Source organism: Lissotriton helveticus, chromosome 2_2 (assembly GCF_964261635.1).
Source record: "Lissotriton helveticus chromosome 2_2, aLisHel1.1, whole genome shotgun sequence".
Taxonomy (NCBI): Eukaryota; Metazoa; Chordata; class Amphibia; order Caudata; family Salamandridae; genus Lissotriton; species Lissotriton helveticus.
In genome coordinates, this window is record NC_136060.1 from 225,271,013 (window position 1) to 225,293,120 (window position 22,108).

A 22,108-nucleotide genomic window follows, 5' to 3' on the forward strand; every position below is an offset into this window, starting at 1 on the left:
ACTCCAATTTCTCATTTGTGAGGGCCCGTTTTGATATAAACAAACTTTTTTATGGTTGTTGCATGAAACAAACACATTTCTCTGTAAATAGTAGGGCTCTCCCACATCAATCACATTCAAAAGAAATGGGGGAAAAACGGTATTCACAAGAATCTGTTTGGGAATTAATCCAGGCCATCAGGGTAAAAACAACAGAGCTGTCTCTATCAAGGGGCCCCCTGAAATATGCGGGGGGCTAACACTCTCAGCCATGTATGGCCATAGCACTGGTCACATACAGTGCAATAGTATTTTTGGCACCCCCCTCCCCCATTTCCTCCTTCTCCATGAATTCCATCACTACCACTCACCAACAGTGCACCTCATTTTCTATAGCACCTTTCTGATACACATTTCATTTTTTTATAGCCCTACTTATAGTTTACTCAGACTCAGTTCTTTGAGCTTCATGGTACACGTTCTTTGTAGCAGGCACATTATCCCTCTGTGCTGATTGGGTGGCAGGAGCGCCCATGGGAGTGTGCAGTGAGCGATGCATCAGTGTGAGAGTGAAGTAAGAGGAGTGACTGCAGGGTGAGTGAGGTGACCATATGAATTGAGGTGCGGATGTAAGTGTAGAGTGGGACGAATGAATGTATGGTTAGTGATGGGCTTGCTTGAGTGACACTGCAGATTGAGCAGTGAGGGGGATAGGTGAGTGAAGTGTCACATGAGTGCAGGTTGAGTAGTGTGCTCGTGTGACTGCAGGGTGAGGTACAGGGTGAACAGCGCAAGTGCATTGTGAGTGCAGAGTGATCACTGTGAGTGCAGGGTGAGCAGGTGAATAGTGTGAGTGCATGGGGATCAGTGTGAGTGTAATGTGATCGCTGTGAGTTCAGGGTGAGTGTGAAAGTGAAGGGAGAGAATGAGGAGAGAGCTGTCTGATTGCAGGGTGCATTCCCAGACACTTGAGGTAACTCAGCATGTTATGGATAGCGGCATAGGGTACACAAATAAGCAGCCACCTAAAGCTGTATTTTCAGTACTCATCTTTGCGTACTTTGAACAGCAAATATAAATATAAAACACTTTTCATTTTGTTCTAGGGCAATCTGAATGATCCTTGACTGATAATTAAAGGGAACAAAGACAGAAAAGTCATATTACAAATTAATACAAACATCTTTATTTATAACCTGTATTTAGTGTCAAGACAAGCACAAGCAATTTGCAGGCTCTTTAAACTATACATGGCATTTTCTTTTGGCAACTTGAAACCATTTTAGCCTGCTATTGACGTCGTGCGCCTGCCTGTGTCATTTTATAAGAAATGTGGTCTCTTTTTCTGGGAAGAGGAGGGGGTTAAATTCCTAAGGCTGAAATTATTCTGCTGCAGTGGGAGGCAAGGAGTCTCCTCTGCTATGAAACTAAACACAAAGGAACAGACAGTCCACAGTTCCTTCGCTTTTAGAAAAGGAGACTCCTTGCCTCCCACTGCAGCTAAAGCATTAGGAATCAACAAGTTCATTGGAAAAGATTGTTGGGGCAGTTTGAGCAAGGGCTCGGTTCTGGTTCTGAAAAGTTATTTCTCCTTCTGTGACTTTGGTAGTTTTATCCAAGCTTTGCTAGTCTAAATATAACGATTTGGAAGATGATTAGACTGCTCTAGGACGCTCGTGGAATTACAAAAAGAATCAGTATGTCGAGCACCATCGATTTCCCCCTCCCCCTCCCTCTCCCTCTCCCTCCAACCCTCCGTTACTGCCAAAGCCTCGGCCAATTCCTCTCCAACCCGCCCCCCTCCTCCCTTCCAAAAAGCCCTCTTAACTGATGTATTTTTAATTTCAGCCAAGTCCTTTATAGCCAGACGATGGTAAAACGCAGGAAACAAAGAAAAGGCAGCAAGCAGTGGAATGCAGGAACTTTATGCACGCGAATTTCGCGGCACTTCCTGTAATCTCTGCTGCTGTCCCATCATTGGTGGAACGTCAGTGATGACGTTCCTATCTGCTGATTTGCTGCTGCTGCTCCGGAGTGCTACAACTTTCGATCGTAGCACAGTACAGGATGAACAAAGGTAGGATTTTACTGTGCAGAGCGCGGCCCCCCTGGGATGGTGTCGCGCCCCCCCAGGGGGGCGCGCCCCACAGATTGAAGAACGCTGCTCTACAGACACTTCTCTGATTATGGCCACAGAGAAGATTCGTAAATAGCTGTATGGAGGGGAAAGCCGTTCTTATCCTACTTGACCTATCAGCAGAGTTTAACACGTTAACCATTCGGTGCTAAAACGGAAGCTGAAGGCAATAGGTATTAAAGAGATGGCTCTAATCCTACTCTCCTCTTTCCTCACTTCAAGGGAGCAGAGGGTGTGCAGGGACAATCTTAAATCAGAGAGGTGTTGCCTCCCACTATCACCAACCTTGTTTAACATCTTCGTCACACCTCTGGCCAAGTTAATCAAGGCACACAATTTTTCACTGGTCCCTTACGCTACGCTGATGACACTCAGATAGTTATAGATACCTCTTCAAGTGTAGAAACTATGGCCAGGAAGTTCCATAATTGTCTGAAGTGTATTATGGGATGGATGAATCAGAACTTTCTTAAATTGAACACATATAAAACAGAGGTCATGGAGAGGTCCACCCATATGGAATCAAGTATGGTGGCTGTTAGATCTGGGGGGTCTCTAGTTGGCAATGGTATTCATCTTTGTCCAAATAGGGACCCTTACTTCTGAGTCAGGATAAGGGGATTACACTCCTTAATAACCCCTGCTCACCCCCTTGGTAGCTTGGCACGAGCAGACAGGCTTATCTCAGAGGCAGTGTGTTAAGCATTTGTGAATAAATACAGTAATAAAGTGGAAACACAGGTTTTATAAAAATAAGTATTCTTTATATAGACTTAACATAAGACCACAAACGACAAAAATCCACAATACTACACTTAAGATTGCTTTAAAGATGATAAAAGTTACTTAGTTCAAGTTGATGATAAATGCAACAAAATTCTCAACAAAGTACCTGGATGCGTAACCCAAGTAAACAAAAGGCTTGCAAAAGGGGAGATGCGTCAGTTCCGTGATCCAGGGGAGATGATGCATCGTGCCTCAGTGCTTGCGCAGAGTAGGGGATGCGTCGTAATCCTTTGCGGTGTGGAGGAGATGCGTAGATTCTCGGCCTACGGGCCCGTTGCGGTGCGCAAGATGGCGCCTTGATGCAATGCAATGATCCGGTTGCGATGCAGCTTCCTTTGGTTCTTCTCCTTGGCAAAAGGTTTCTTGTTCCAGAAGTGATCTAATTCCTTGGGATCAGGGTCCCAATATTTATACCCCAAAATCCTTTGTTCTCTGAAGGCAGAGAGGCCTCTGACTAGTCCAAACCAGTTCCTGAGCACTTACTCTACACGACTCTCTCCTTCCTTTCACTGTGCAGGGCAGAGACATCAGACGCCCCACATGAGGTGAAGCCAGCCCGGGGGAGGGAAGGCACAGCTCTGGAGCACTTTGTTGATAAGATTCTTTCTCTCCTTTCACAGTGCAGGGCAGAGACATCAGACAAGCCACAGGAGGTGGAGCCAGCATTGTAGATGGAAGGCCCAGCCCTATTCAGGTCCCAGGTGCAACTCCTCCCTCCCATCTAGATGCAGATCTCTCTATTCACCACTGGGCTGCCCCAGCCTGTCTCCTGGAATCCCCCAGCCCTGTCACTAACAAACCCAGACAAGGAATACACAACCTAGCAGAGGCAGGCCTGGACAGTTAGGCAAGAAAATACCTACTTCTAAAAGTGGTATTTTCAAACAAAAAATACTGGAAACCAACTTTACTAAAAGATGTATTTTATCATTCTGAGTTCAGGCATACTCAATTCGAATTTCTAACATGTTCCCTGAGTCAGTTAGGATTATAAGAATGTAATAATCTAACTGCCCATTCTAGCCTATGGAGATCATGTAGCCTTGCAATAGTGAAAAAAACGAAAACGGCTCAAACGAAAATGGCTGTAGTTCACTATTAGGACATGCTACACTCACCAGAGCATGTCCTAACGTATACTTACAATGCACCCTGCCCTTGGGCCTACCATAGGGGTGTCTAATATGAAGCAAAGGGAAGGTTTAGGGACTGGCAAGTGGGTGCACTTGCCAAGTCGACATGGCAGTACTAGACTGCACACAGGCCTTGCAATGGCAGGCCTGCGACACACTTTACAAGCTGCTTCTGTGGATGGCACAAACGGTGCTGCAAGCCCACCAGCAGCATTTGATTTACAAGCCCTGGGCACACATGGTGCACTGTACTAGGGGCTGACAGGTAAATCGAATAACCCAATCATGGAATCACCAATTAGTACATAAATTTAACATGGGGAGCACTTGCACTGTGGCACTGAATTGCACTGGCACAGTGCCCAAAGCATATAACCAGCAAAACATATCGAAACAGAGGAGGCAATCTGTCAAAATGGAAGGGAGACTCACGCCAATGATGCCAGGTCTAACAATGACCAACAGAGGCAGGAAGCTGCCCCCTCTGGTCTGCCTAGGTTAGGAACTTGGGATTGATGTTCGATGACCAGTTACACTTTGCAGAACAGATTATCCTTCTGACTTCCTCCTTTTTTTTTCTTATTAAAGATCCTGCACAAAATTCTGCCTTTTATTTCCCAGGATCTTAGAAAAATAGAAGTAAGCACACTAATACTCTTAAAAATTGATGATGGGAAAGCGTTGTTTGTGGGCATTGACAAGTGTCAATTGGTAAAACTTCAGTCTCTACAGAATACCGCAGCTTGAGTATTGCTTAACATTCCCAAATACCACTCTATCTCTAGTAGCATCAGGTAGCTTCAGTGGCTTCCGGTCCAATAGTGTGTCGAATTTATAGCTCATTGGTTGGTACATAAGACACTGTTTGGAGGGAGCATTGGACATGCAGAAACTCTTTCTATGGTACTCCCTGCGGTGAGATCTTAAATCAGCCTATATAGGACTAGTTCAGGTCCCCAAAGTAAAAGAGCCAGATGGGGTGGAAAAACCTATCCTACCAGGCAGCCAAACTGTGGAACAAGTTGCCGGTTACTATTAGGATGCAACCGAATAGATTCCTGTTTAGGAAAATTATCAAAACATGGCTATTCCCCTCGAATTAATTTGCTAGTGTCCCTGGAAACAGAAAATGACACATGCTACACTCAGTGCCAAGATGCCTCAGCATTCATGCGCTCTATAAATACTTTAATTACTTACTTACACTTGGGAACTCACAAAGTTTCACTTCGTAGAATTCTGTGGAGTTACAAAAAAACTCCACAAGATTTTGCTTGTAATTTAGTGCGGGCAGCACGTTCTATGCTGAAAAATCAGCATGAACGGCACCACACAGGGTGCCAAAGGGTACAACTAATTGCCTTGATTTTGCTGCCACTTAAGTAGATTTTCTTCTCAAGTGGCAGCCTTCTGACCATGGAGGATCTTGACTGCTTGTGCCAATGTACGACTACCTGCATTGGAAAAACATTGCTGGATGTCCTTCTAGTGACCGAATATGGCACTATGGGATGCTAAATTTGTCCGTAACTCTGAGCTGCCAAAATTCTGCTAATTCTGCCGGCCGAACAGAATATTATGCACACCCCTACTAGTAACTAGATTAAAATTGGAACGGAAATCAGCAAAATAACAGAACAAATTCCTTCTTGTTTCTATTGATTTTTGGCCCATTGTTCAAAACTAAAACAATGGTCAATAATGGAGTGTTCTCTCTTAAATCCACCGTGCTCAATAGGGATTAAGATCTTATCCTCAACCCAATCCTTCAAATACATGAGAATCTGTTTGGAAAATAACTTCACCCCAATATCAATCAGACCAATTTGGCAATAGTTTTTGGGGTTAAATGGATATTTTAAGAAAAAAGGTTTATTAATAGCTCCCTTTCACCTCTCTGGACATTTTCTATTCTTTATGAAACCATTAAAGGTAATATGAAATAAGATAGCCCACCAATCCGGGTTGGATTTGACTATGATTGCTGGAACATTGTCTGTACTGCAGCTCTGGTCAGGTTTATACCTGTTATTATCTTTTTATTTTACTGACAGGGATGTATAATATAGAGATCCTCATTCGGGTCAGCCCAATCTCCAGACACTACCTTGCTTTTTGCTGAATCTAGCTCCAGCATTTAATCAACCTAGGATTGTGCAAATATATTGAAGTGATTTTACTTTTGTTCCCTCCTTCCTTTGCTCTCACATCCTTTGAGGCTCTTACAGACAGCATCCTATCTCAGTTTATTATGTAATACTCCTTCTTCCTTTCTTTAAATATTTTGGCATACTCTGCTTGCATTTTATTTTATGAATAGTCACTTCCATTTATGGATTTAGTCCTTCCCCCTTAAATTTCATTATTTTCCTTAGGATTTGTTTAGGTTTTTACATTCCGAATCTGGCCAGCCTATGCATTACATCTTTTTGTAGGTTGTTGGCTGAAATTGCGCCTTGCATCTTTAATGAAACTACTAAGCATTCCACCACTCTGAATACAACCTCATTGTACCAATCCATTTTAACTGATAGCAGTTGTCCCCTATTCAATATTCCACATTGCAAGCCCATGTACAAAGTGGGCCAGTGATCACTCCCTGGTGTATGCAAAATCTGAAAATTGTTACAAAGTTCATAGAACCATATCTGAAAAAAGCCATAATCAATGGGCCCTTGCAAATGGCCCCGGGGAAGGATTAACTGGCTGGTACATCTGCTGGAGATCTCCCACTAAAACAGATGAATCCCAATTCCAATAAAAATGTGTTGCATCTTATTGGGCACTTTCTGCATTGCATAATATGGAAATTTAGCAGGGGGTATGTTTTAAGCAGCCTGCAGCATATCCGCCAGAACTTTCTCTGTTTATTCTGGATTTAAGTGCATATCAAAATCACCCATGATCATGCCCGGGCCATTATTACTAACATCACAAAGATGAGAGGTATCTGGCTACAGGGTCCTATTTAGGCCAGATGAACAGAGCACCTTAGGTCCTTGTTTGTGGAGTGTTTCATAGATCCTCGTCGAACATGCATCGTGCAGCAGAGGCAATAAGTCGGTTCAGATATGCGATGAGAATGCGATGTGAGGTCCTGTTTCATAGATGTCTAGCATCCTGTCGACAGAGGTTGCGATGCAAGGTCCGGTGTCAAGCATGCAAGCAGTGCACAGTCAGGGCGATGTATCAGCTCTGAAGAACTGTGAGGCAGCAATGTAATGTTCAGAGTTGTCATCGAGCCTGCCATTGATGAGAGATGCAAGGCCCTGCACCAAGGGTGTGTTGCGCAATGGTGGTTTTGAAGGTGATGGGGACTGTGGCGGTATGTGATTGTTTATCATGGGTTAAATCTATGCAACAGCGATGATACATTGGTTCTGCTCAGGGTTGCACTGGATCCACAGAGGCTGGTAAACATGGTATACCCACTTCCAACAATCCAGGACTAGGATGGCACCACCTGGTAGGGTAGACTCACAGATCGCAGTGTCAAAGTGCAGATGCAAGGTTGTCGGAAGCCTGTTATGTCCCTGAGGCTTCAGATCAGGATAGATGCCTAGTAGCCCTTGGAGTCACTCTGAGTTCTAGATTCAAGTGATGCAATTCCAGTCCTTCTCATCCAGGCAAGAGGGAAGCAGGCAGCAAGTCACCACAGCATGGCAGCAATTACTTCAGAGCAGCAGTCCAGCAAAGTAGCAGTCCTTGTAGCAGCACAGCAGTCCTTCTTCCTGGAAGATTATCCACAGGTCCAGAAATGTACTGAAGTGGTGGTGTTTGAGGTACTTCTTTTATACACAAGTTGTGCCCTTGAGATGGGGAGAAGCTTCTAGAGACATGCCTTTGAAGTGCACAGATTCCCTGCTTTTCCTGTCCTGGCTCCAGGCTAACTACACTGGGTATGCAGCCCTTTGTGTGGAGACAGAACACATCCACTTCAGCTGTAAGTAAGGCTGGGCCCAGCTGCTCCCTCCCCTCCTGTCAGTGATGGCTCATCCAGTCACAACTAAGTTCACATTGTGTGTGGCTGTCTGACTGATACATGAATCCCAGCTGTCAACTACACCCAGTCGTGTGACCTGAGACAGGCTACAGGTACCAAATGGCTAAAGGATATGTATCAAGCGAATTTTTAGTCGCAAACGCTGCGAATAGCAAAAAACAGCATTTGCGAATTAAAATTCGCTATTTCCAATGTATGAAGAAAAATCGCATCGCAAAAATTGCGATTCCTTACGTTGCGAGACCCAGAATTCTGTGAATTCCCTAGCGATTCCTTATTTTATGATTTCTCAGTTAGCGAAATTTGCAAACGGGAAATTGCAAATTAAGAAATCGCTATGGAATGTATGAAAAAATCGCAATTTGCGAATTCACAAAATTCGCAATTTAGAGAAACGCAATTACCACCAAGTAGGAACAGGTGGTAACCAGGTGCAAACTATTTAAGGAGTCCCAGAATGCAACAGACTCTTTCCACATTGGCTGGGCTGTACGTGATAGCCAGGAGGCTGCGACTCAGAGCTGCTGCACAGAGGAGGAGACGCCAGGAGAGTATATTCTGTGCGCGCATTACCATGTTCCAGCACACAGAGGAGGACATCTATACACACTACAAACTGGATGAAGAGAGTATCCTTGATTTATTTGAGGAACTCAAACCCTTCCTTGAACACCCCACATGCAGGACACACTCCATCAACACCCACATCCAGGTCATGTGCTCACTGCACCTCTTGGCATCAGGTAGTTTCCAGGGGGTGAGCCTCAGCAGGAGGGGTGTCACAGAGTGCACTTTCACGCTTTTTCCACACGTTCCTTGATGCCAGGGTACAGAGGCTGCATCACCACGTTCACTTCCCAAGCATCCCACAGGAGGCACTAGTCCAGACCAAGCAGGACTTCTATCAAATAGCCCTATTTCCCCACGTCATTGGATGCATAGATGGGACACATGTTGCAATATCCCCCCTCCCAGAATGAGTACGTGTTCAGGAATCGCAAATCCTACCATTCCCTGTACATACAGGTGGTGTGTGATGCCAAACACATCATCACGGACATTGTCGCTAAATACCCAGGCAGCACGCACAATGCTTTCATCTTCCGTCACAGTGGGATACACCGCAGACTCACAAGTGGGGAGTTTGTTGAGGGATATTTACTAGGTAAATGCATTTGAACAGAGGCCACACTTGTTAAGAATAGCATGTGCAGGACAGTGTTTAACCATATCCATCCCACCTCACAGGTGACAGTGCTTATACGGTCCGGGTCTTCATACTGACGCCCTACCTGAATCCAGCCAATGCTGGGGAGCGGCGGTACGACAGCGCCCACATAGCAACCAGAGGCACCATTGAGCGTACATTCGGGATACTCAAGAGCAGATTCAGCTGCCTACACCTGAGTGGATGTACAGCCTCCAGACATGTTGCAAGATAGTGGTAGCATGTGCCATGCTACACAACATCGCCACCAGGAAAGGCACACCGGTGGAGCTCAGTGAATCAGATTCATCAGATGTGGAGGGGCCTGCTCCAGGTCGTATGCCAGCCGTTGTAGCTGGTGCAGCTGCTGGGCGCCAGAGGTGAGATGAGATTACACGCAACTATTTCTAGGTAAGCAAATATGACACAATGCTAGATATCATTTGTGAGACTGTGTTGTATTCCTTAACTTCAGGATGAATGATGTCACACAGCCTGAATGACACCCAATGTCTCTCCCAATGTCCAGCACATGTTATTGTCACATGTCAAGTCTTTCATCAGGAGCAAGTGTACATGTAAAGTGGGTAGCTGCACCCATCCAGTGGTCACACTTGGTGCACCTCAAATGTGGTGCTGTCGTGAGGAAGCCCCTGTTTGGGGTTGCACAGTGCCCTCCTCACGTGGCCCACTAGGCCTACTGGTACGGCCACTACGGCGCCTATCCATGGTGGGCGGGGGGGGTGATGCTGCTCCTTCCTGACTGTGCACCCTCATCTGTGGGAGTCAGGACTCCTGGCCCAGTAGTGCGAACTGCCCGCACCTCGTCTACTGCAGATGTAATTTGGACCATTGCCCTTGCAACGTCCTGGCTGTTGTGTGCCACCTCGGCAGATGCTGCGCCTTGATAGAACATTGGTGGCAGAGGACAGGCAGTTCACCACCCGTGTGTACAAGTCTAGGCGCTGCATCTCTCTGCGCCCAGCAGAACGGTCAGCTTTAAGTTCTGCACAGAGTGCCCCTGAAGCCTGCCCTAACTTCCCTCTGTAACGATTTTATATTTTTTGCTTGTAGGCGCAGTACCTGCAACATGTGCATCTCTACTCCGCCAAACACTGTGTCATCCCCTGGATCTGCAGCACTGCTCGATGTACGAGACCTGCGCCTGGTTGGGACTGTTGGGATTGGGTCAGCACGTGCACAGTGATGTCGCTCTGGCTGTGTTGGCTCAGGATGCACATCGCCATCGCTGTCCTGGCCCTCGTCCTCCAATGGGGGTAGTGGTGGGACTACATGTCTCCTGCTGCGCTTAAGAGGGTAGACTGGGCTGTCCTCCTCCTCTGTGTCCTCCTCTTGCCCTGCTGCTTCTCTGTTTGGGGAATCACCCTGTCTTCCACTGCCTTTTGGTTGTGTTCCAGATGGTGCTGTGGACGTAAATACACACATGTATTTACTGTTCTGACTTGCACTTGTCAATTATTAAATATCACTGTTTGGGATTACATGTGTCTTGTATTTGCCTTTCCTGAAGTGCACATGCTATTGGGGACTGGCTGGGTGTAAATGCACCACTGTAATGTGCATGTGACTACATCTCCCATAGTGCATTGCAGTGTGCTTGTGTACCTGCACTGGACTACTAATTTTGTCCTGCCCCTGGGTCGCTGCAGGGGGTGTGGGGGTGGTTGGGGGTGTCAGGGGTGTGATGGCATGATTCTTACCTTGTCCTGGTACCGGGTGGTCCGAGCTGTCTAGGTCAGCCACGCCAATTACGCTTTCAGGTAGCAGGGTCCCCTCCACCAGTTCCTCAAGAGGTGTGGAGTCAGTGGCTGTGGAGGTCCCTCCACCGGTCTTCCTGGACTGCTCCAACCTGGCAGCCACCTTCTCCTTGGAGCGCTGGCCCATATCATACCAGCGCCTTCTTAAGTCTTCCACACTCCTGAGTGTAACACCAACAGCATTCACTTTCTGCTGGATTTCTGCCCATATACGCCGCTTGCGTGTCTCAGGCACCCGGAGTGATTTTTTGCCAAATAGGTGCTCATGGCTGACCACCATTTCTTGAATTAGCACCTCCAACTCTGCTTCAGAAAACTTTTGCTTTCTTTTCCTCCGGCCTTCCCCCTGCTGCTGCTGCTGTGTGTTTTGGCTGGTCATGTCTCCAGTGTCTGCCATTCTTTTCACCACTGCAGAGTTCCCTCTCCACCACTCCTTCTCTCTGACTGTGATTCAGAAACTCAGGTGCAGCATGGGTAGTCACACTTCCTGGTTGTGATGTCATCAAGCTGCACCTGAGTTTCCGATTAGCAGATTTGCAAAATTCGCAAAATTGCGATTTTTTTACGTTAAGGAATCTCAAATTTGCGATTTTTTACGTTAAGGAATCGCTATTGGGGTATCGCAATGAAAATTGCAATTTTTACAGAATCGCTATTTTATTGCGATTTTTTACATACATCCCATTTTGCGATTCTGAGTTTGCGATTCGCGAAAAATCGCAAATTCAGAATCGCAAAAGGGGAGTTTGATACAAGCCCTAAGTCAAGAAAACTTCGACTTTCTAAAAGTGGCATTTTCAGAATTGTAATTTAAAATCTGACATCACCATAAGTTAGGATTTTAAATTAGAATTCCAGAGACACTAAACACAAACCGATTTACTCTTTCCATTTTGAAATGACACTTATAAAATGTAATAAGGTAACTCCAATGTTATATATCAGAGAGATACGCCTTGCAGTAGTGAAAAATGAATTTAAGAGTTGTTCACTACCAGGACATGTAAAACCTAAAAACACATGCTGAACTTTTAAAATGCACTGCACCCTGCCCCTGGGGCTGTCCAGAGCCCACCTTAGGGGTGACTTATGTGTATTGAAAATGAAGGTTTGGACCTGGCAATAGGTTTTATTTTGCCAGGTTAACATGACAGTTTATACTGCACACACAGGCTCTGCAATGGCAGGCCTCAGATATGTTTAAAGGGCTACCTAAGTGGGTGGCACAATCAATGCTGGAAGGCCCACTAGCAGCAGGTAATTTACACACCCTGGGCACATGTAGTGCACTCTACTAGGGACCTATAAGTAAATTAAGTATGCCAATTGGGGTTAAGCCTATGTTACCAGGATTTTAACGTGTTCGCGAGATATTTCCCCCCGAGCACGCAAACAGCAATTGCGAACAGGAAAAAGCATCGCGAAGAAGCAATTCCACGTGTTCGCAGAGATTTTTTGCCGTTTCACGGAGATTTGCGTAACGCGATTACGCAAATTCCGCCCACCCCTAGTCAACTGCCTTGTCAAAATGGCAGAGGACAGGAGCCGCATCCCACATGAGGCAGCGGAGGACCCTCTAACTCATTAGAGGACCATGCGCCAGATATCACACCTCCTGAGTTGTTGAGAGAGGTGGACTGGTGACGACTGCCCAGAGCAACCTCCTTTCCCCCGACTGCCTTGTGAGTTCAATAGCCAATGGGGTAAACATGAGCGCTGAGGGCCACAGTGGAGGGCTCCCAGCAGGAAAAGAGCAGTGGGTCAGGGCGCTCTGATACTTAGGGTAAGCATGATCACCCACAAGATCCTGCTACTTCCCTTCCCACAAGGACACCGACAGGAGCCAGCGGTGTGACAACGGAGCATAGGCTCATGAGCATTGTATCTGGGGCTAAGAGTGGTAGCTCCATAAATACTAGACTAACTGGTGCAGAACAGTGAGTGTCAAAAATGGTCAAGTCATGTCAAGAGAGAGCCCAGGTGTCCAGAGCTCCCAGGACCTCCCCAAGGTGGGGGAGGCGATCAGAAGGCTGTGGGAGATGTCCTTGTGAACCAAGCAGGTCAGCTGGGGAAATTTATGGGGGCCATTTCAGACCTTAAATTCTCAATTGATGGTGTTGTACTGGACTTGGGGCTTCTTAGAATAGCTCACAAGAAGCTGGGCTCCAGGGTCACCAACATGGAGGAACACATGGCACCAGACCTTGGAGATGTAGCTCAGAAGCTCCAGCACTTGTCTGACAAGGTAGAGAGTCTCCAGGAGCGAGTGGATTACATGGAGATATGCTCAGGCTGTAATAATGTCTGGACAACAGGCCTTCCTGAAAAAATAAAGGGTCATTGAGCAGAGCTCTGTCTGTTGCAGTGGCTCATCTCCAACATATATGATGGCTCCCTCTGCTCTCTTCTGCGTGGAGCGGGTATTCCAGGTAGCTTGATGGCCCCAGGAGCCCGACCACACCCTATAGTGGCTAGACTCTTGAATTTTCATGCCCATGAACGGATACTTGAGACTGCTAAAGCCTACAGCCCCTGGCTGGTGGAGGGAGTTTGTCTATCTCTTCCATGATTTCACCATGCAGGTGCAACATAGGAGGAGCTCCATTTTGGAAGTGAAAGCAAAACTAAGACACTGAGGCCTAAAGTGTGCACTCCTTCACCCGACATAACTGTGAGTCACCAAAAATTACAAAGTGTACTTCTTTGGGACTCCAGACGAAGTATGGCACTGGTTGGAGTGTGAGAGAGTGCTGAGGCCAAAAGATAACAACTGTCAGCAGCAAGGCAGGAGGAAACATCAGAGGCTTCATCGTGGGAGATTGTCCATTTGCGTAAAATATATGCAATTTTGAGGGTAGTAACTTTATATTTCTCTAAATTACTCTGATAAAGCTACTGGTGTTACTATAGCCCACATGCACTCCTTATTGCCCTCATATCTTCTGCTATAGAATTTAGAAGCAAAGTGTGTAATTTTAACCCCTCTTTATTTACAACCACAGCTTCTGGAATACCGTGCAGTGTAGGTCTGAGACATGTGCACAAACGTCAGCAGGAGGGAGTAGTGCATGGAGGTCAAGAGGCATACGGCATCGGCAGAATCTGCCCAAGGCAGAGGATGGATTAGGGGCAATGTGGGCACAGGATCAAGCCTGATGCTCTAGTATGAACCAGGTTTGAGTCCAGATGTGTGTGTTGTGCTTTCCTGCTTCTCAATTGTCTGTAGGATTGGCAACTGTGAAGACCTCCACACACTACTCTGTGGGCAGCAGATTGGTGGTCAGGGCTCTACTGTTCAAGTTCCAAAGAAGATCATCCATCAAAGCACTGAATCCTGGATCCTGGGTGCTGGGCCTGTAGGACCACAGCCTCCCTCTCATGACTGATAGCTCCTTGTCCACCTTATTTTGATGCTTCCTTTCTTTCAAGCTGATTGGATCGTAAAAGGGGCCCTGATGATCTCTTCCTTCACCCATCAAAACCCTGGAGGTCTATTTTACAGGATATCAGTCCAGACCAGACCGCTTTTCTTCAGAGCCCTTCTTACTGGCAGCAAAAATCCTTGATGGCTGCACCCTGGGACAAACCAGAGAGGTAAAGCAGTGTGTAGAACCACAATAACTCTGTCAGAATATGGCCTGACATAAATAGTGTGTCTTAACCCCTTCGGGGCTGATGACGAGCTGGGCTCGTCATGGCGCACACGGTCATGCGCTGACGACAAGGCCAGCTCGTCATCAGCCTCACCCTCGGGGGAAGCGCTGGCGCTCCCCCCGAGGGTCTCCGATCTTGGTTGTTTTGCTGGGGGCGGCAGCGGAAGAGTTTCCGCTGCGGCCCCCCCCCCCCCCATGGGAATCCCTGATGACGTCAGCGCGCACAGCGCGCGCTGACATCATCAGGGATTCCCAGCGCTCGGGAAGCCATTTGCTTGAGAACAAGGTAGGTTTCTCGTGTCTGGCGGGGGTTTGGGGCAGCGAAGAGGCATCAGGGGAGAGGAAAGAGATTTTCCTCTCCCCTGATGTCTCTTTGCAGGGCATTTCTGCCTCACGATCGCGCACAGCGTCGCGATTGTGCGGCGGAAATGCCCCCACTAGCACCAGGGATTTAATTTTAGTTTATAGGAAGCGACCCCTTGGGCAAGGGTCACTTCCAGGCGGGGCCTGATAATGTTTTCGTTTTTCTGCCCCCCCTGGCGGCAAATCGGCCCGTTTTTTCGGCCGTTTTGCCCCCAGGGGGGGCAGAAATTCCCCACTAGCACCAGGGTTGTTTTTTGCTGGCAAATATGGCGGCCATGTTTTTTGTTTACGTTTTCTGTCCTCCCTGGGGGCAAATCGGCCTTTTTTTTTTTTGCCGTTTTGCCCCCAGGGGGGACAGAAAATGCCCACTAGCACCAGGGATTTTGTTTTTAGCTTTTAGAAAGCGACCCCTTGGGCAAGGGTCGCTTCCAGGTGGCCTCCCAGTTAACTTTTTGTTTTTCTGCCCCCCCCGGGGGCAAATCGGCCCGTTTTTCGGGCGTTTTGCCCCCAAGGGGGGCAGAAATTTCCCATTAGCACCAGGGATTTTTGTTGGGGCAATGTGTTTGTTTTGGGAAGCGACCCCTTGGGTAAGGGTCGCTTCCAGGTGGCCATGATTGTGTTTTTGTTTTTCTGTCCACCCTGGGGGTAAATCGGCCCGTTTCTTTTGGCATTTTGCCCCCGGGGGGGACAGAAAATGCCCACTAGCACCAGGGAAGCGACCCCATGGCAAGTAATTATGTTTTTGAATTTCTGCCCGCCTTTGGGGCAAATCGGCCCGTTTTTTTTTACGTTTTGCCTCCTGTTTTTTGGCCCACTAGGCCCTAGGATTTGAGTTTTGTTCCAATGTTGGTTTTAATTTTGGTTGTTTTTTACTGTCCGCCTCCCTTGGTGCCGGTTGGTCTTTTTTTGTCCTTACTGCCTTGGCTGGCGGTGCGTGTGGAGTGGTGCTTGGCTGGCGGTGTGTGTGGAGTGGCGCTTGGCTGGTGGGGTGCGTGGAGTGGTACTTGGCTGTCTGTGCACGGAGTGGTGCTTGGCTGGCGGTGTGTGTGGAGTGGCGCTTGGCTGGTGGTGTGCGTGGAGTGCTACTTTGCTGTCTGTGCACGGAGTGGTGCTTGGCTGGCGTTGTGTGTGGAGTGGCGCTTGGCTGGTGGTGTGCGGGGAGTGGTACTTGGCTGTCTGTGCACGGAGTCGTGCTTGGCTGGCGGTGTGTGTGGAGTGGCGCTTGGCTGGATGGTGTGCGTGGAGTGGTACTTGGCTGTCGGTGTGCGCTGAGTGGTGTTTGGCTGGCGGTGTGCATGGTCTGGTGCTTGGATGGTGGTGTGGGTGGACTGGCACTCGGCTGGCGGTGTGTGAGTAGTTACTTTCTGTTGGTCACTACACACACTGCTAGTTGAGTGACACTCTACGCAGTCCATCATTTTCTGTAGTTGCTGTGTCAGATATGTGGGCGTGTCAAAGTGATGGGCCCTTGAATGGCGCTGGCGGTGTGAATGTTTTGTATGTGTCACACGTACAAAAGGTGTATGAATGTCCTTACTGCCCCTGTGTGATGGGGGTACTGTTAGGAGCAAAAGACTGACTGGCCCCAAAGGGGTCAGGCAGTAAAAAAAAATCGAAAAATTAACCAGTGTCTTGATGTTAAACCTCATCTAATCCCAATTGGTCTAAGCCCTATTTGATGGCCCATCTGGCCGAATTTAAATTTGGGGGGCAAATTTGTGTGTTGTTGTTTTAATTTTTATATTGTTTGTGAAATGTGGTAGTAATTTTTTTTTCTTCTCTATTTTTGTCTTGTTCCAGGCTTTCGCTGTTTGGATTGTTGTAGGTTGCGTGTCTGTTTGCAGCTTGTGTAGTTGCTTGTGATTGGTAAGTGAATGTATTTTGTACTACTTTCCCTTGATGTTTGTCTTTTTGAAAAAGGTTGTACTTCTAGCAGTTTGTGTGGCTCTGTGTTTTTTGGTTTTTGTTTGTTTTTTCAGCATTAGTGTTTAATGTGCACTTTGTTTTCTAATCTGTCATTTCTTTTTTTCTTTCTAGTGGGATATTTGCTGTGTCTCAACAGAGTAGGTGCTGGTGAGTGTAGCTATATTTGGTAAGAGTGAAATTGTTTTGGATTGTATTTATCTTTTTGTGAAAGCCTTACCTTGTTTACTCCTTACTTTGCACAGTGTAGGTTGTTGTTCACTTGTGTGTGCAGTCTTCTTGCTTTGTTTGGATAATGGCTAGTCGCAGGATTACTGCTCGTCAGGTTCTTGGTTTGCTTTTTGAGTCTTCCTCTGACCATGGTTCAGAGACTGAGTCTGATTCGGACTCCCAGGTAGGGGCAGAAGATTCAGGCAGTGAGTTTTCTCTTCGCATGGAATCATCATCATCGTATGATGAATCTTCTTCTAGTGCTGATGAAGGGCCTATGGTAGAGGAGGACATTGATGTGCCGGTAGTGGGCCAAGAGGCATCTGTGCTGCTGCTTAGGGCCGCAAGGTTTCCTTTCTTTTTACGTCGGCAAGAGGCATGTGGGCTGGAGCCTGCACCCAAAAGGCTTCACATTGCTGTGGTGCACCAAGAGGCATCTGGTGCTTTTTGTCTTCCTACTGGTGTAGTGCAGCAAGAGGCATCTGGGGCTGGTAGGCTTCCCATTGGTGTAGAGCGGCAAGAGGCATCTGGTCCTGCTTGGTTTCCCGGTGGTGTAGTGCAGCAAGAAGCATCTCAGGCTGCTGGGCTTCCCGTTGGTGTAGTGCAGGAAGAGCCCTCTGGGGATGCTATGTCTTCTTTGGTGTTGTGCAGCCAGAAGTATCTGTGGCTGTTAGGCTTCCTGTTGGTGAACAGCAGCAAGAGGCTTCTGGGCTGCAGGCTGGGGTGGCTGCTCCCCCCGTTGATAGGGATGGCCTCTGGGTTCCCCCTGGCATGGTGCAGCCGGCATTGCCAGAGTTCACTGGTGTTCCTGGGTGTAGAGTGAATACTGAGAATTTTCTGCCAATACATTTTTTTCAGTTGTTTTTTGACGATGTGTTTTTGCAAGAGATTGTTGATCAAACTAATTTGTATGCAGAACCGTTTTTGAGGGCCAACAGTGCCCGCCTTAAGCCCTATGCTAGAGCAATCCGGTGGACTCCCACAAATGTTGAAGAGATGAAGAAGTTTTTGGGATTTACTTTTTTGATGGGCTTGCTAAGGAAGCCATCAATGTCTTCATATTGGTCCACTAGTCCCTTGATGGCAACAGCTATATTTCCAGCAGTCATAAGTCGTGATCGGTATATGCTTCTTCTACGGATGATGCATTTTGTTGATAATATTTTAGCGTTGTCAAGCGATCACCCTGATTGTGACCGTTTGTTTAAAATTCGGCCTGTCCTTGATCACTTTGTTGATCGTTTTTCTGAGATCTTTACCCCTGGTAAAGAAATTGCAGTGGATTAGCAGTGGATTAGCGCCAAGACGCCCAAGGGCATAAGCTGCGCTTTATAAATTTTTAAAATAAATAAAATAAATAAATAAATAAATAGATGAGTCTTTGCTGTTGTTCAAGGGCCGCTTGGTTTTTAGGCAATACATTCCTAGTAAGAGGGCACGCTATGGAATCAAACTGTATATGCTGTGTGACAATGAGACTGGATATGTCTACAATTTCAGGGTGTACACTGGTAAGGAGTCCAGCATTAACCCTCCTGGTTGTCCTTCTACTTTTGGAGTGACTGAGAAAATTGTGTGGGAACTAGGTAGAGGATTATTTAACAAAGGCCATCATTTATATGTAGATAACTTCTACACTGGTGTGCGGTTGTTCAAGGAGTTGGCCAAAGTGGGCACTGTTGCTTGTGGCACAATGTGCAGTAACCGTAAAGGTTTCCCAAAGGAACTTGTTTGCAAAAGGCTTGTGCGGGGACAGTCTACGGCATTGCGATGTGGGGAGCTTCTAGCTGTGAAGTTTTCAGACAAGAGAGATGTGTACATGCTGACTACTATCCACGATGAAAGTACAGAACCTGTGCCTGTTTGGGGTCAGGGTGCTGAAGTGCGCAAACCTGTGTGCATTTTAGCTTACAATAAGTTCATGGGTGGTGTTGACAGAGTAGATCAGAGGTTAGAACCTTATGCTGCTCTTCGAAAGGCTTACGTTTGGTACAAGAAGTTGGCTATCCATCTGTTCCACTTGGCATCCTTTAATGCTTTTGTTGTGTACCAGAAGTCTTGTCCTGAGAAGAAGATGCCTTTTGTTAAGTTTCAGGAGTCTATAATAGGCAGCCTTGTACTTGTGGAGCAGGCAAGTGTTCCTAGATTTGGAGTGGTGGAGGAAGTGGCTAGATTGAAAGATCACCACTTTCCTGAATCTATTCCTTCCACTACCGCAAGAGACTTTCCGACTAGAAGATGCAGAGTCTGTTGGCAAAGAGGCGTGCGGAAGGAGTCTCGTATATACTGTCCTGACTGTCCTTCTAAGCCTGGATTGTGTCTGTCAGCTTATTTTAAATCGTACCACATGCAAAAGAAGTTTTGGGAGTTTTAATGAGCTGTAAAGTGAATTGCCTGGTCTGCATTCTGTAACATTTTTTAGTTTGTTTCAAGGTTTGGCATTAGTGCAAAGTGTTTAGTTTAAGAATTTGTGTTAGCTGATTTGTAGGTATTTCCATTTGTTTAGTGTTATTTTGAAAAAAGAATTCTAAATGTGTTTGTGGTGTGTGCCGGCTGGTGCTTGGCTGGCGGTGTGTGTGGAGTTGTGCTTGGCTGGTGGTGTGCGTGGAGGGGTACTTGGCTGTCTATGCACGGAGTGGAGCTTGGCTGGCGGTGTGTGTGGAGTGGCGCTTGGCTGGTGGTGTGTGTGGAGTGGTACTTGGCTGTCTGTGCACGGAGTGGTGCTTGGCTGGCGGTGTGTGTGGAGTTGCGCTTGGCTGGTGGTGTTTGTGGAGTGGTACTTGGCTGTCTGTGCACGGAGTGGTGCTTGGCTGGCGGTGTGTGTGGAGTGGCGCTTGGCTGGTGGTGTTTGTGGAGTGGTACTTAGCTGTCTGTGTACGGAGTGGTGCTTGGCTGGCGGTGTGTGTGGAGTGGTGCTTGGCTGGTGGTGTTCGTGGAGTGGTACTTGGCTGCCTGTGCATGGAGTGGTGTTTGGCTGGTGGTGTGTGTGGAGTGGTGTTTGGCTGGCGGTGTGTGTGGAGTGGTACTTGGCTGGATGGTGTGTGTGTGGAGCGGTGCTTGGCTGTCTGTGCACGGAGTGGTGCTTGGCTGGCGGTGTGTGTGGAGTGGCGCTTGGCTGGTGGTGTTTGTGGAGTGGTACTTGGCTGTCTGTGTACGGAGTGGTGCTTGGCTGGCGGTGTGTGTGGAGTGGTGCTTGGCTGGTGGTGTGTGTGGAGTGGTACTTGGCTGTCTGTGCACGGAGTTGTGCTTGGCTGTCGGTGTGTGCTGAGTGATGTTTGGCTGGCGGTGTGCATGGTCTGGTGCTTGGATGGTGGTGTGGGTAGACTGGTGCTCGGCTGGCGGTGTGTGAGTAGTTACTTTCTGTTGGTCACTACACACACTGCTAGTTGAGTGACACTCCACGCAGTCCATCATTTTGTATAGTTGCAGTGTCAGAAATGTGGGCGTGTGAAAGTGATGGGCCCTTGAATGGCGCTGTTTGCTGGTGTGAGTGTTGAAATGTGATGGGTCCGCGGCTGGCGGTGTGAATGTTTTGAATGTGTCACACGTACGAAAGGTGTATGAATGGCCTGTAAAGAGGTTGGTGCCTTGACGTGGCTTTACAGCTCACGAGCTGTGAGTCAGTGGTTCAGTTAATCATACTTTCAATTATACGCAGTGTATTTCATTTTTTGTGAAATTACTTGCGAATACAATTGTATGTACTGAATCATCACTCACCCTCATGCCAAATCCAACCAGTATGTGTGTGTGCTTGCGGATTAGATGGCTGTGCAGTAAAAAAAAAATGTTCTCTTTCTGCAGTAGGGTGTACCTTGTCCCTTATTGTGATTGTTGTAATGTGTTGCTTTTCCTTCCAGATGGTGTCAGTGGTCTGGTTTGTATCAGGTATGAAAGGTGCGTGAATGGCTTGTAAAACGGTTGGTGCCTTGTCGTGTCTTTACAGCTCACGAGTTGTGAGTCACTGGTTCGGTTTTTATGCATTTATTTATTAACAGGGCATTTCATTTTTTGAAATATCATGTTAATAAAGTTTTATGTACTGAACCATCACTCGCCCTCGTGCCAAATTCAACCTGTATGTGTGTGTCTTTGAGGAATAGATAGCCGTGCTTGATTCTTTGTCTTTTGAGTAACTCAGTTATGGTGTATATTATAGCTATAAATAACTTTCTAAATTTAGATATTATTGGTAATTCATGGTAGTATATGGTCATGTCTTTCTGGTGAATTCTATTGTTGTTTTTTGTCCACAATCTCTTGCAAACTTGAAATTGTTTGTCACAATTTTCATGCGATATTGTCCCCTGAATCGCACGTTCTCCAACTGAAAACTTCATTCATTCAAAACAATTTGGTTTTGCAAGGGGGTTCCCATAAGTTTTTGGCCCGGGGCTTGGCGGGCATCTTTGGAAACTGCCAAACCCAAAGAGTTCTGAGAACTAGACACCCGGGGGAGTCCAGGGAGGTATGGCATGCATGGGTCCCCCAATGTTTTCCTACCCAGAAACCCCTGCAAACCTTAAATTTAGGTTAAAAAACCCACTTTTCCTTACTTTTGTGGGTGGGATCTCGCTGCCGGCACAAATGTCCTACCACCCAGCGTTCCCCTTGTTCTCCCGAGTAAAATGATACCTCACTGGTGTGGGTGGCCAAAGGCCTGTGACTAAGGTAGGGGGGCTTAATTTGTAAAACTTAAATACTACTTTTTTCAAAATTCATTTTTAGCCTGTTCTGCTTTGGGGCACCCACACAAGTGAGGTATCCTTTTACTCGGGAGAACAAGGGGAACGCTGGGTGGTAGGACATTTTTGCCGGCACGGAGATCCCACGCACAAATGTTTGGAAAAGTGATATTTTTACCTAATTTTAAGGTTTGCAAGGAATTCTGGGTAGGAAAACATTGGGGGACCCACGCATGCCATACCTCCCTGGA